This window comes from Nematolebias whitei, chromosome 11 (assembly GCF_014905685.2).
Source record: "Nematolebias whitei isolate Nwh7 chromosome 11, NemWhi1, whole genome shotgun sequence".
Classification (NCBI taxonomy): domain Eukaryota; kingdom Metazoa; phylum Chordata; class Actinopteri; order Cyprinodontiformes; family Rivulidae; genus Nematolebias; species Nematolebias whitei.
Genome location: NC_056508.1, coordinates 31,727,345 through 31,738,076, shown reverse-complemented (window position 1 = coordinate 31,738,076; position 10,732 = coordinate 31,727,345). Strand labels below are relative to the sequence as shown.

The 10,732-nt window shown below is 38.9% G+C and overlaps 1 protein-coding gene across 1 annotated transcript in view; it reads left to right on the top strand.

The window, feature by feature from the left end:
• LOC119417632 (adenylate cyclase type 6) overlaps positions 1-10,732 on the top strand; it is a 48,571-nt gene that overhangs the window by 13,133 nt on the left and 24,706 nt on the right. The gene's annotated exons all lie outside the window — the stretch shown is intronic.

Below are 10,732 nucleotides of genomic sequence, written 5' to 3'. Positions count from 1 at the left end.
CTGTCTGTCTGTCTGTCTGTCTGTCTATCTATCTATCTATCTATCTACTGTACATACACACACACACACACATATATATATATATATATATATATATATCTGATATATATCTGATATCTATCTATCTATCCATCTATTCATCTATCTAACAATATGAAATTAAACATGTATTAGTATCTCAATGATAACACTCAAAAATCGCTTGCAGTCTTAAATTATAAACAAAATAAGCCATCAAGACTTAAAAATGAGCTAATTCATTGACTAGGTCATGTATTAAACCGGTTATTTAATCAGAATTGTGTCTTTTAAAATACAGCAGACCTTTCAGGGAGTTATCATCAAGCTGGCTTTGTAATTGTGAACTTTAAATAACTGAACCATGTAGAAATTACAATGCAGAAATATTTTTAAAAAGCAAACAAAGTTATATCTGAATGCAGTTTAAAAAGTTTAAAATGAAGCAAAGAGTAAAACCACGGGAAGAAATACAACGCACCAGTGAAGTCAAACCATTAAAGTGTTAGAAACACGTAAATAATTACGTTTCTTCTTAAGAGACCCTTATAAGTATGCAAGGCTTTCTTTGTCAACACCTAAAATAATTTTACGCAGTCCTGTTTACAAAGACTAAATCTGATATTCAGTATGAATCTGCGATTTATAATTACACACAAGAACAAGAGCAACAACCGAGCTGCCTGTTGCTCACTTTGTTGAGATCAGATGGTGAGAATCTATCCTTAGAACCTTCAGGATCTAAACAACACAGCAGCTCAAATAATAGACCCCGTCACTACCCCACCCTCTCTGAACAAGGGAGACAACACTGGTTGCTGTTACACATACTGTATTACAACCAGAGGCAATGGTACAAAACCAGATGATGTCCATTCTGGCAGTGGGAAAAATTAGGATTAGCAGAAAGCCATAATTTATTCCAGTACAATAATAGCTGTGCTAAAAATAAGTGTGTGACTCAAAGATCAGGAAGTGCAATCTTTTAATAACAGTTCATTGTTTACCAGCAATTTGACTCCGTACAGGTAAATGACAAGGATTTAAAGGTTGAACTGCCAGGGAAAATACTCAAGTGATGCATTTCAGGAATCCTTTAGTTGTGTTAAATCATGATGGTCGTTGGATTTTAAATGTATTTTTTATCAGGAATCCCACTGAATGCTGTGCCCATCATAGTTAGCTGCTTGGCAGAAGAGTGAGGACATTTACTATCATTGTACAAACAGGCACCAAACTTCCTCTCACAAAAAATGTGCACAAATCTTCCAAGCTTTTATTGTGAAGGCTATCAATGACCCTTTTAAATCCACTCAGTCTTTTCAACAATCCGCTTATTAAATGGAAAAACGTTGGTCATTCCAGGGGTTATTATTCACAGCTCGTGTACACTTTGCTTAGTAAATAAAGCTGCTTTTTAATTGTGCCTACATGACATTCAAACATTTTAAAAGAATTATGTCATATGGAGTAAAAAGGCCCATGTGAGAATCATTTCATATTCTGGGTATATCCAAAGGATTTTGCACTCTATAATCTAATTCCTCTGGATTGTTCCTCTAAATTTTGCAAAAGACCAATCAGGTTTATGTTCAGTTGAACAAATATTTAAAACATAATTTGAAAAGATGCTACTGTTTTCCCTAAAGAGCTGCTGTTCCTAAATTTTCCTAAACATTCAATTTGTCCCAAATCACATTTCCTGTAGTCTTTTGTTTGGGTAAACTCTAGTACAGTACAGTAGCTTCTGAGCACAAGATGTCATAAATCAAAGGTCGTAACTCTTGCTTTAGTTCTCTAAACATGTGTTGAAAGTCTATACTTGTGTCTACATTCTCATGTAGCACTGCTTATACATCATAAACGTGTCATGTGACCTCCACAAAAGGCACCCCAGGAGGCAGATATGGCATGTGCATGAACTCAGAATTAACGCATCCTTGACTGAGCAGTCTTTGGAGGACGAGTTATTTAATCCGGCTGTTTAAACTATAACTTGTTCTCATCCCCGTATTGCTCTGTGTGCTTTGTAGTAAAAGACAATAGTTCAGGAGGCAGAACAGGGAAGGACAATGGCTCAGAAGGTGCTACGGTGAGCAGATGATTTTACGCCAGGACAGTTCAAATTCATGTAATGTAGACTGATTCTTCATTCCTTGAGTTCATGTCAGACATGGTGTAATGTAAGTCAAGCAGCTATTTTTCTGCTTTTGCCAAATCTCTTATTATTCTTGTTACATTGATTGGCCTGAAAGGTTCACATTTGTGCTTAAAAGGAGATATAGCAGCAGCTGAACTGGGAATTCCTAGATGTTTAGCTCAGACTTCCATAGTTCAAGGTCTGGACTCCTTCAGGCTGAACGTGACTGGTTGCCTGATTGGTGGGATTAATTGAGCGGATTTGGTGTTCCTTTAGCGAGCGCTGTAACTGCAGCTGTGTCTGTGAGAGTGTCGGTGGACAGGAAGTGGTGCTTTAGTGGGGACACAGTTGGGAGGAGAGCCTTGTGTCCAGTCCTGCCCACTGTCTCCATCAGTTAAACACTGATCCTGGATCAGAGAGCTGCCAAGAGCCCAGAAACAAACAGCAAGCAGGGGCTGTCACTCTCGTAGTTGGTTTTATGTGAAGATAATCATTATTATCACCTGCCACTGAAAGTAAAGGAGGAACAATCATGTTTTTGTCTGTGTGTGTCTGTTTTTCTGTACCATCAACTAAATATCTCATGACCCGCTAATCACTGAATGTATATCTACAACTTATTGTTTGGAACCAGCTTGAATCAAGATGGCCACTACAGCAAATCAATTTAGCAAACACACAAACAGCAGAATTTGGTTCAGTACTACAGATATAGACCATATTTTTCAGACTACAAGGCATACTTAAAATCTTTTGATTTTCTCAGTAGAGAGCCTTATATTCCAGTGAGCCTTATGTATTAATTCTGGTACTGACCTTGAACCAATTTTATGTGGTTTTTGTGAATGAGTTGAATAAAGTTTGACTTATCTGTTTTGTATCGCTTAATGTGCCTTATAGTCCGAAAATTATGGTAGTTAGAATTTGGTGTGGCAGTAGCTGAGACTGATCCCCAATTTATACTCCGAGAGATAACCAATAGCAAAGATAGTGTTTAAAACATTGCCAGTGATTGTTTAATCCACTCTGTTTGCAAAATATCTCATGACCAAGTGGATGGATTTTTATGTAACTTTCAGAAAGTTGTCATCAGGTGTACATCTACAATTGAATAACTTTTGAACTCAACCTGATTTGAGATTTGATTTGGCTGCCACAACCAAGTGACCTAAGCAAACACAAAAATGGTTGTAACTCAGCCAGTTTTAGGCGTCGAGCTACAATTTGTTGTGGTTGTAGCTGATCATTGTCCTTCAAGAGCAACATGATGTGCAAAGCCTTTGCTTAAATCCTCAGCAATTACTGAATCAACCTTTGACTGTTATCTAAATATTTCTGAAAACATTTAACCAATTTTTGTTTAAATTTTCAGAAAGTAATTATTTTTATATCTACAACTAACTAACTTTTATAGTCACCCCAATTTAAGATGCCCACCACCACAGCTAAGCAACGATAGCCAACACAGTAATGGCTACTCCGTAATGAATGTTACAGAGATTATGCACAATCTTTCAGAACTTAGTGTGTTGGGGATGAGTTTCAACTACTATTTCACCAAATTTCAGATCAATATTTGTAAGATTGACTGAGCAATTTGACCTAGGTCAATTAGCTGTGGCAGCCATCTTGATTTAGGTTGACTCCAAAGAATCACATGATGTGCATCAACGACTCAATTCCTGTGATTTTCATGGAATTCTATCTAGCTGTTCATGAGATATTTAGCTAACAAACAGACACAAAGAAATAGGCAATTGATGAAGTCTGGCTTTTTATTAATTTTCAACAACTATTTTTATAAAATTTAAACTTTATTAGTTTTTCAAACGTAAAAAACTATTCTCACTTCATTTTGTTAAAAGAGCAGTTTTTCAACTTGTAGTCTGTTTTTAATACAATAATCAAATCAACTTTTCACAGGAACCTTTTTTTCTTTCCAGATTGAGGAAAGTCAAGCAATCATGATTTTGGTTTTGAGACAAAAATAATATAAATATTGTATAAAGAAGCAGCAAAATGTCAATAAACATATATTTTTTCAAAACTCGAGGTTGTGCATCCATTTAACGCAACTCAAACAGGAAATTGTGGGAAAAAAAGAGGGTAGAAGGTCAAATGATTAATGTCCCTTCAGCAAACTGAGAGCTGGATATTTTTCAGCAAAGTGTAGTCAGCCACAAGAAAGCACTGAGTCAAAGTAACGCATCTCTCCTGCTTTTATTTTATTTGGTTCATGGCCTTAAATAACAACACAACAACAACAACAACAGACAAACCTTTCCGTCTGTGCTGAGCTTTAATATTTATTTATTTTTCTTATTTTTAAACCAGAAAGCCCTTTATGGATTTAAATACCTCTACCATGATGCTCCAAGGGCAAAAATAGATAAAATAGCAAAAATAAGTAGCAAATTATTATCAATTGAAAGCATACTGGCCTTACAAAGACATAAAAGTTTGTAGTTTGAGTGGCAGTCGAGTGTTTTTTAATGTTTTGAGAAAAAAAAAAGTAATTGTAGACTTGTATTTTTCATGGTAATCTATAGGATATTTGCTTTTGTTTATTTTCCCTGTCATTCATTCATTCAGGCTTTGTTTGGCTGACTGATGTGCTGCCTGCCCGTGTCCAGCTCACTTTAACGTTACGGTCGTTGCCTTCAGCTTTTCACAAAGATTATACTCCAAGGGCTCACAGGTCGCTGGAGACTAATTTTGGTTTGGTTCAAGTCATGACAAATTCCAGATGGCAGCAACCCATGATGGCAAATGCAGACGTCCACACCCCTATGAAACATTTATCTTTATAAGGAAACGCTCTTTTCTGTGTCAGTAAATTATACATCACTGTAACCCCCCAATTAGATTGCAACCAGCGCAACAAAGTCTCATCGTACTCTCTATTTTTACCGTTTTTACTTTTACATGTTATCTCTCTGGGATGTGATCCACAGAGTGAGTCTGGGCTTTGTCGGTCCTTTCTGGTATACGTTTTAAAACTTCCAGATGCCTATCAAAGGTCATTTTCTGGAGATTAGCTTTTATGTCAACAGCAGTCAGTGTCCCGAGAGCCTGTGTGTTGACTTATGGGACGAAGCACTCTGGCCTTTTAAAGTTTTAAATTCCAGCAGTCTTGCTTGAATATCAGATTTTTTTTTTATTGTAAGTCTTTTAAAACTTTAAAAAGAATCCCAATCACCTTCACTCATCTAACATAAGAGCATGACAGAAAGTCCTGTCTCTAAATAACATCTTGATGGCTTTTATTTATTAGCGTATCAGTTTTGGTGTTGCTTTTTGTCCCTGAATGAAAGGTTTGCACATAAATCTTTGCACATGTACGTTTCAGCTTGCTTGTGCTTGGGGGTATTGTCCGTTGGGATATTGTTAAAGGCTGAGTGGATCTGGTGTGTGTTTGCCAAGAAGAAATCTTTTCCAGCCCCTTCCTCCATTTGTTCTTCAACATTCTGTCCTGCTCGACTTTATAAAGCACCTTGCCGTGAGCCGCACCTTATAAGCCAATGTTTGGACTCCTTTTAACTTCACCGCCAAGAGATCCCTGCAAAAGTAAATGTTGAGCAAGGCTGACCTTTGAGGGCCCAAAAAAATCTACAGATCGAATGGTCAGCTGACCTCAGCTGAGGATACTCAAAGTCCAGATTGCTGGTTATAAAGAGCGTGTAATTGTGCTAATAGAGAGAAGCAGCCTCTGCTGCCTTTCACCACAGCTCTGTTTAGGAAAAGGAAGTTATGGTGTCATGATTTATTTGCAGGATTGTGTGCAGCAAAGCTTCAGAATCAAAAAGCTGAAAAACACTGTTACAAGATTTATTTAAAATCCTCTCTTTGTGATGTGTGGTGATGAAGCATACACTTTGGCAATGAACACAGATTTTGTTTACCTTGTTTTTTCACACTTTCACTGGTTAATAGCTGCAGGCTATGTAGAAATCCAGATGCAGTTTGTCAGTAAGATGCAGGGCTACAATCTTCAGTCCACTCTGGCACTGAATGCACTGAAGTGGTTGCAGTACAATTCAATTAATTTAAATTCAGAAAATACTTTATTAATCCCAAAGGGAAATTAAATGTTGTAGCTCATCATCCTGGTTTCATTAGCGTTGTTATAGATGCTGATGGCTGTGATCAGAAAGAATCTCTTGTAGCGGTCCGTCTTAGAGCAGATCTGAAGAAACTGGTTGCAGATGCTGATCTGTCTACTTGGACTTGATGGATTTCTTGGTCTACTTGGGCAGCAGGACCACCTGAATCTTAGGCAGAACTCCTCCCTGAATGATGGCCGCTCCTCCCAGCAGCTTGTTGAGCTTCGCATCATTGCGAACCTGGTGTCCTGGTCTTCTTGTAGTCACGAGCCACATTTCTCACCAGCTTCAGGATCTCGGCAGTCGGGTACTCAAGCACCTCCGCCAGGTAGATTGGGATGCGTCCACGGCACCTTCTTTTTAACTCATTTGTGATTTGGGGCTGTAGCTGAAGTATTATTTGAGCTTTTGAGATGTTAATCAGCTGCTCCCAATTGTAAAAACCACCTTGTTGTCATGGTTACACATCATAACAAATGTCCAAAAGTAAAAACGTTTCAGTAAAAACCCTTCCAGCTGCACAGCGTCTGATATCAGAGGAAATTATCATCCAAAAAAAGCAATTTACATCCAGAAAAAAAGCAACATCCCAGAATGAAAATAACAGATCTGCTCCAACATGCAGTCACTTTTAACAGCACAACTCTAGAACTTGAACTATACTGTACTATACTGTACTATACTGTACTTTAAAAATAATTTGTCTGACACTTCAGTGTAAAAACTCCCATAGATGCTCAGTATGGTTGAAATACTCACCCTCTTAATTATACCATACCTTACCATTTTATTTATAGAGCACTTAAAACAGCTACAAGGCCAATCAAAGTGCTGTACAGACAAAACAACAGGTAACACACAAAGCAAAATACAAAATGAAGTAAATCAGAAATATAGACATAAAAACAATGCAGATAATGACGACTAACCAGTGTGGAGCGTACAGGTTCAAAACACATATCCTCTGGTGTTGAAAGCTACAGAATAGTAGTGGGTTTTTAAACGGGACTTGAAAACTGAGAGGGAGGGGGCCTGTCTGACAAGCAGAGGTAACTCGTTCCAAAGTCTTGGTCCTGCTACAGAGAAGGCCCTGTCCCCTCTGCGCTTAAGACGAGTTCCTGGAACTGTGAGGAGCAACTGGTCCGCTGACCTCAGGGAGCGTGGTGGGACATATGGTTGTAGCAGATCAGAGAGATGGGGGGGGGGGGGGGGGGGAAACTGTTCAGTGATTTGTAGACATACATCAGTATTTTGAACTGGATTCGAAGGTGAACCGGTAACCAGTGCAGTGAGGCCAAAACTGGTGTAATGTGCTCTCTTTTGCCTGTACTGGTTAAAAATCGGGCTGCTGCATTCTGGACCAGTTCTAGTCATGCAATGGAGGTCCGACTGATACCAAACAGGAGTGAAATGCAGTAATCAAGCCTAGATGTAATGAATGCATGTATTACTGTCTCCAGATTATTTTTGGACAATATGGGCTTCAGTTTAGACAGCCGCCTCAGTTGGAAGAAACATGATTTAACAATCATGTTTACGTGACTGTTAAGTTTCAGGGAAGGGTCCATTATCACTCCCAGATTAGTGACTTTGTTTTTCTGACAGGGTTACAGCGGAGAGTTCGATACAGTGGTTTGTGATCGTGTCGTTGGGAGGGAACAACATGACTTCAGACTTCTTTTCATTGAAACTCAAGAAATTTAAAGCCATCCAGTCCCTGATGTCAGCTAGGCAGTCGAGCAGAAGTTGAATAGAGCATGTGCTATTGTGTCTTAGGGGGAAGTAAATTTGACAGTCATCGGCGTAGAAGTGGAAGGGCATGTTGTGTTTCCAGAAAATAGCACCAAGCGGCAGCAGGTATAAAGATAATAGGAGGGGACCCAGGATGGACCCCTGCGGAACCCCCTATTTAAGCTCTGCCACTGCAGAACTAAAATCCTTGATGGATACACAAAAGGATCTGCCAGCGAGGTAAGATCTGAACCAATTGAGGACTGACCCTCACAAGTCCCTGTGATGCCCACCTAACTATGCTTGGGTGGGCTGTGTGATGGTTCTTCAGGGATGTTCTGGATTTGATTAACCTTTTCTCTGAGGTGATAAGTGGAGCCACAACAGCAAAATGTCCCCAAAGAGTGCAGTAGAGTCACTGGATCTCCTATGAGAACAAGGACTCTGGTTGGAGTTTGCATTTGTCGAACTGAGCAACCCTCACAGCTCAAATATTCTAAAATGAGGTTCCTTGGAAAGATTATGAGCAATTATTATCATCTTTGTTGCAGATAGATCTTTGAACGAACACCATTTGAGAAAAAACAGGTTAATTTTGATGGGATTTATGAGTCTGAGCAGAACCAAAAACAAAGTGGATTGCTGTCATCTTAAAACAGCTCTAACATCACAGAATTCACATGAATGATGTTTTATGGAACTTTTCACCAGGTTCACATATTGTGGTTATTCTGACAGAAATATTACGGGTTTCCTGCTGTAGGTTCTCCAGGTTGCATTGAGGTGCTACAGCTAGCTGCTGCTGTACTGTTTGCACTTGCAAATAACCATAAAACTAGATTGAAATAACATTGTAATGCAAAATTGATAGTTGTGAATAAGTTTTTAAAATGTCATCTGCATGAACTGCTGAGAAATTTTAGTGATTAGAGTTCTTTTTAAAACAGAACAAGTCCATTTTGGTCTTGACCCTACTTGGACTAGCTGTTAGCTTTTCAATCTGGTCAGAAATAAACTGATCCCATCATTTTAAATGTTCAGTTTTAACATTTTGATAATTTTTTTGTTTTACATTTTCATTGTACTTTCAAGTAAACGTGATTTTATTTGTGTTTTCTTAGGACTTTGTGTTGGAAAAAGTCAGTATTTGTAATGTCAGCTCAGTTTGTTGGGATTCTCTGTGCTCAGTGTCCTAATATAACCTGCACACGTTACTGAAAAGTGTAGTCGTGGGAACTGCAGGTGGTCCTGAATCCCACACAGGTAACCTAACCAAGTTATCTTGCTTCGTCTTTTTAGAGCCATCTGTTTGGCATTAACGTGCTTAGGTTGTATTAAAGATATTTAAGACTGAAGTGTCGGGTCTCCTCTGGTTGTCCTAATTGCGAGACCTCGGCTTTTGATTGGTCTAACAGCCCAATTGGCTAATCCCAAAGTGAGTGCCGGTGTGGCCCAAATTCTGTTGGTAAAGAACATAGGTAGATGTAGGTCCTCACAGCTTTCCTAAGCTTGTTATGAAATACCTGATAGATTATCAACCATTCTTTGTAAAAGATTGCAGGGGGAAAAAAAGTCTAGTTGTCTGAATGATTAAAAAGAATTACACTGAGGCTTTTTGCCTGGTGTTAAATTGGGGATTGGCATTTTCCCAATATGTCAAAAGTCTTCGTCTGCACCTGCAAACCATCAGTGAGTTTATTTTTGTTTGCTTGTGTGGCCCTAATCGGGCTTAGCCATTTGTTTTCAGCTTGAATACGTGGCTAGAATTGATTGTCCTTTCTATAATACTCCAAGTGGAATTTGCCTCCCTCTGTTTTGTGGACATGGCGTTCTGTTTTAAACATAGGTCGTCAGATAATCTCGATCTTGTTGTGACAACAAATACTGAGGTCTTTTGTGTACAGTGTAAACTTGTGTTAGGGCAGCACGAGGAAAGCGGTCATCACTTCACTTCACTGAGGCCGTGCTGAACTCCTTCAAGCGACGTCCCGATGCAGGAATGTTAGGACCCCCTCCTAAATTAATTCTCATTCATGTTCCGAAAAGGCAGCGACACGTCCTTGATAAAATGCAGCATATGCATGTGTGCAGATAATCATCCTCTATCTGTAGCGCTGCATCTCTCTTCCGCCAGCCTTTTGTGGAACTCATATTACAAGCATGCACACAAACAGACTCTGGTTTGGCAACATACCAGCCCTTTGCTCAGATATACTGGTACTGGTTCAACTCCTCTGTCAGAATCCTTCTATTAAGACGGATTAAAAACCTGCCTTTATGCGAGCAGTGTTGGCACGTTTTTTTCTCATTATTTACGATATCGTCTTTAGAGGAAACATTCTGGTGCTCGAGTTCATGGGTCAAGAGACTTTCCCAGGCTGGAGTGTGTTTCTGTGTGTTTCCAAGCTGAGGGGAAGTCCAGAACTTTTGTAACGTTCAGTCTCGGTTGTGGACTAGTGAGAAAAGAAATCACTAACAGATTTGGTTTAACACAGAGATAAAAAAAAGAAGACAGGCACACACAGAAAGTATTTGTAACAGCAGAGAGGAATGCCTTTAGGGTCAATAACCCCATAAAGTTAACTGCACTCGATAGCTGAGTTTAATTTACTCAAGGCACAGATAATCTTATACAGATTGTGTGCTACACTTGTAGAGCTCACAGCACACGTTGCTCATATGTGCATAATTATTTTTTTTTATGCTTTTTTTTTTTTTGCCTAAAGCTGCACATTAAAAA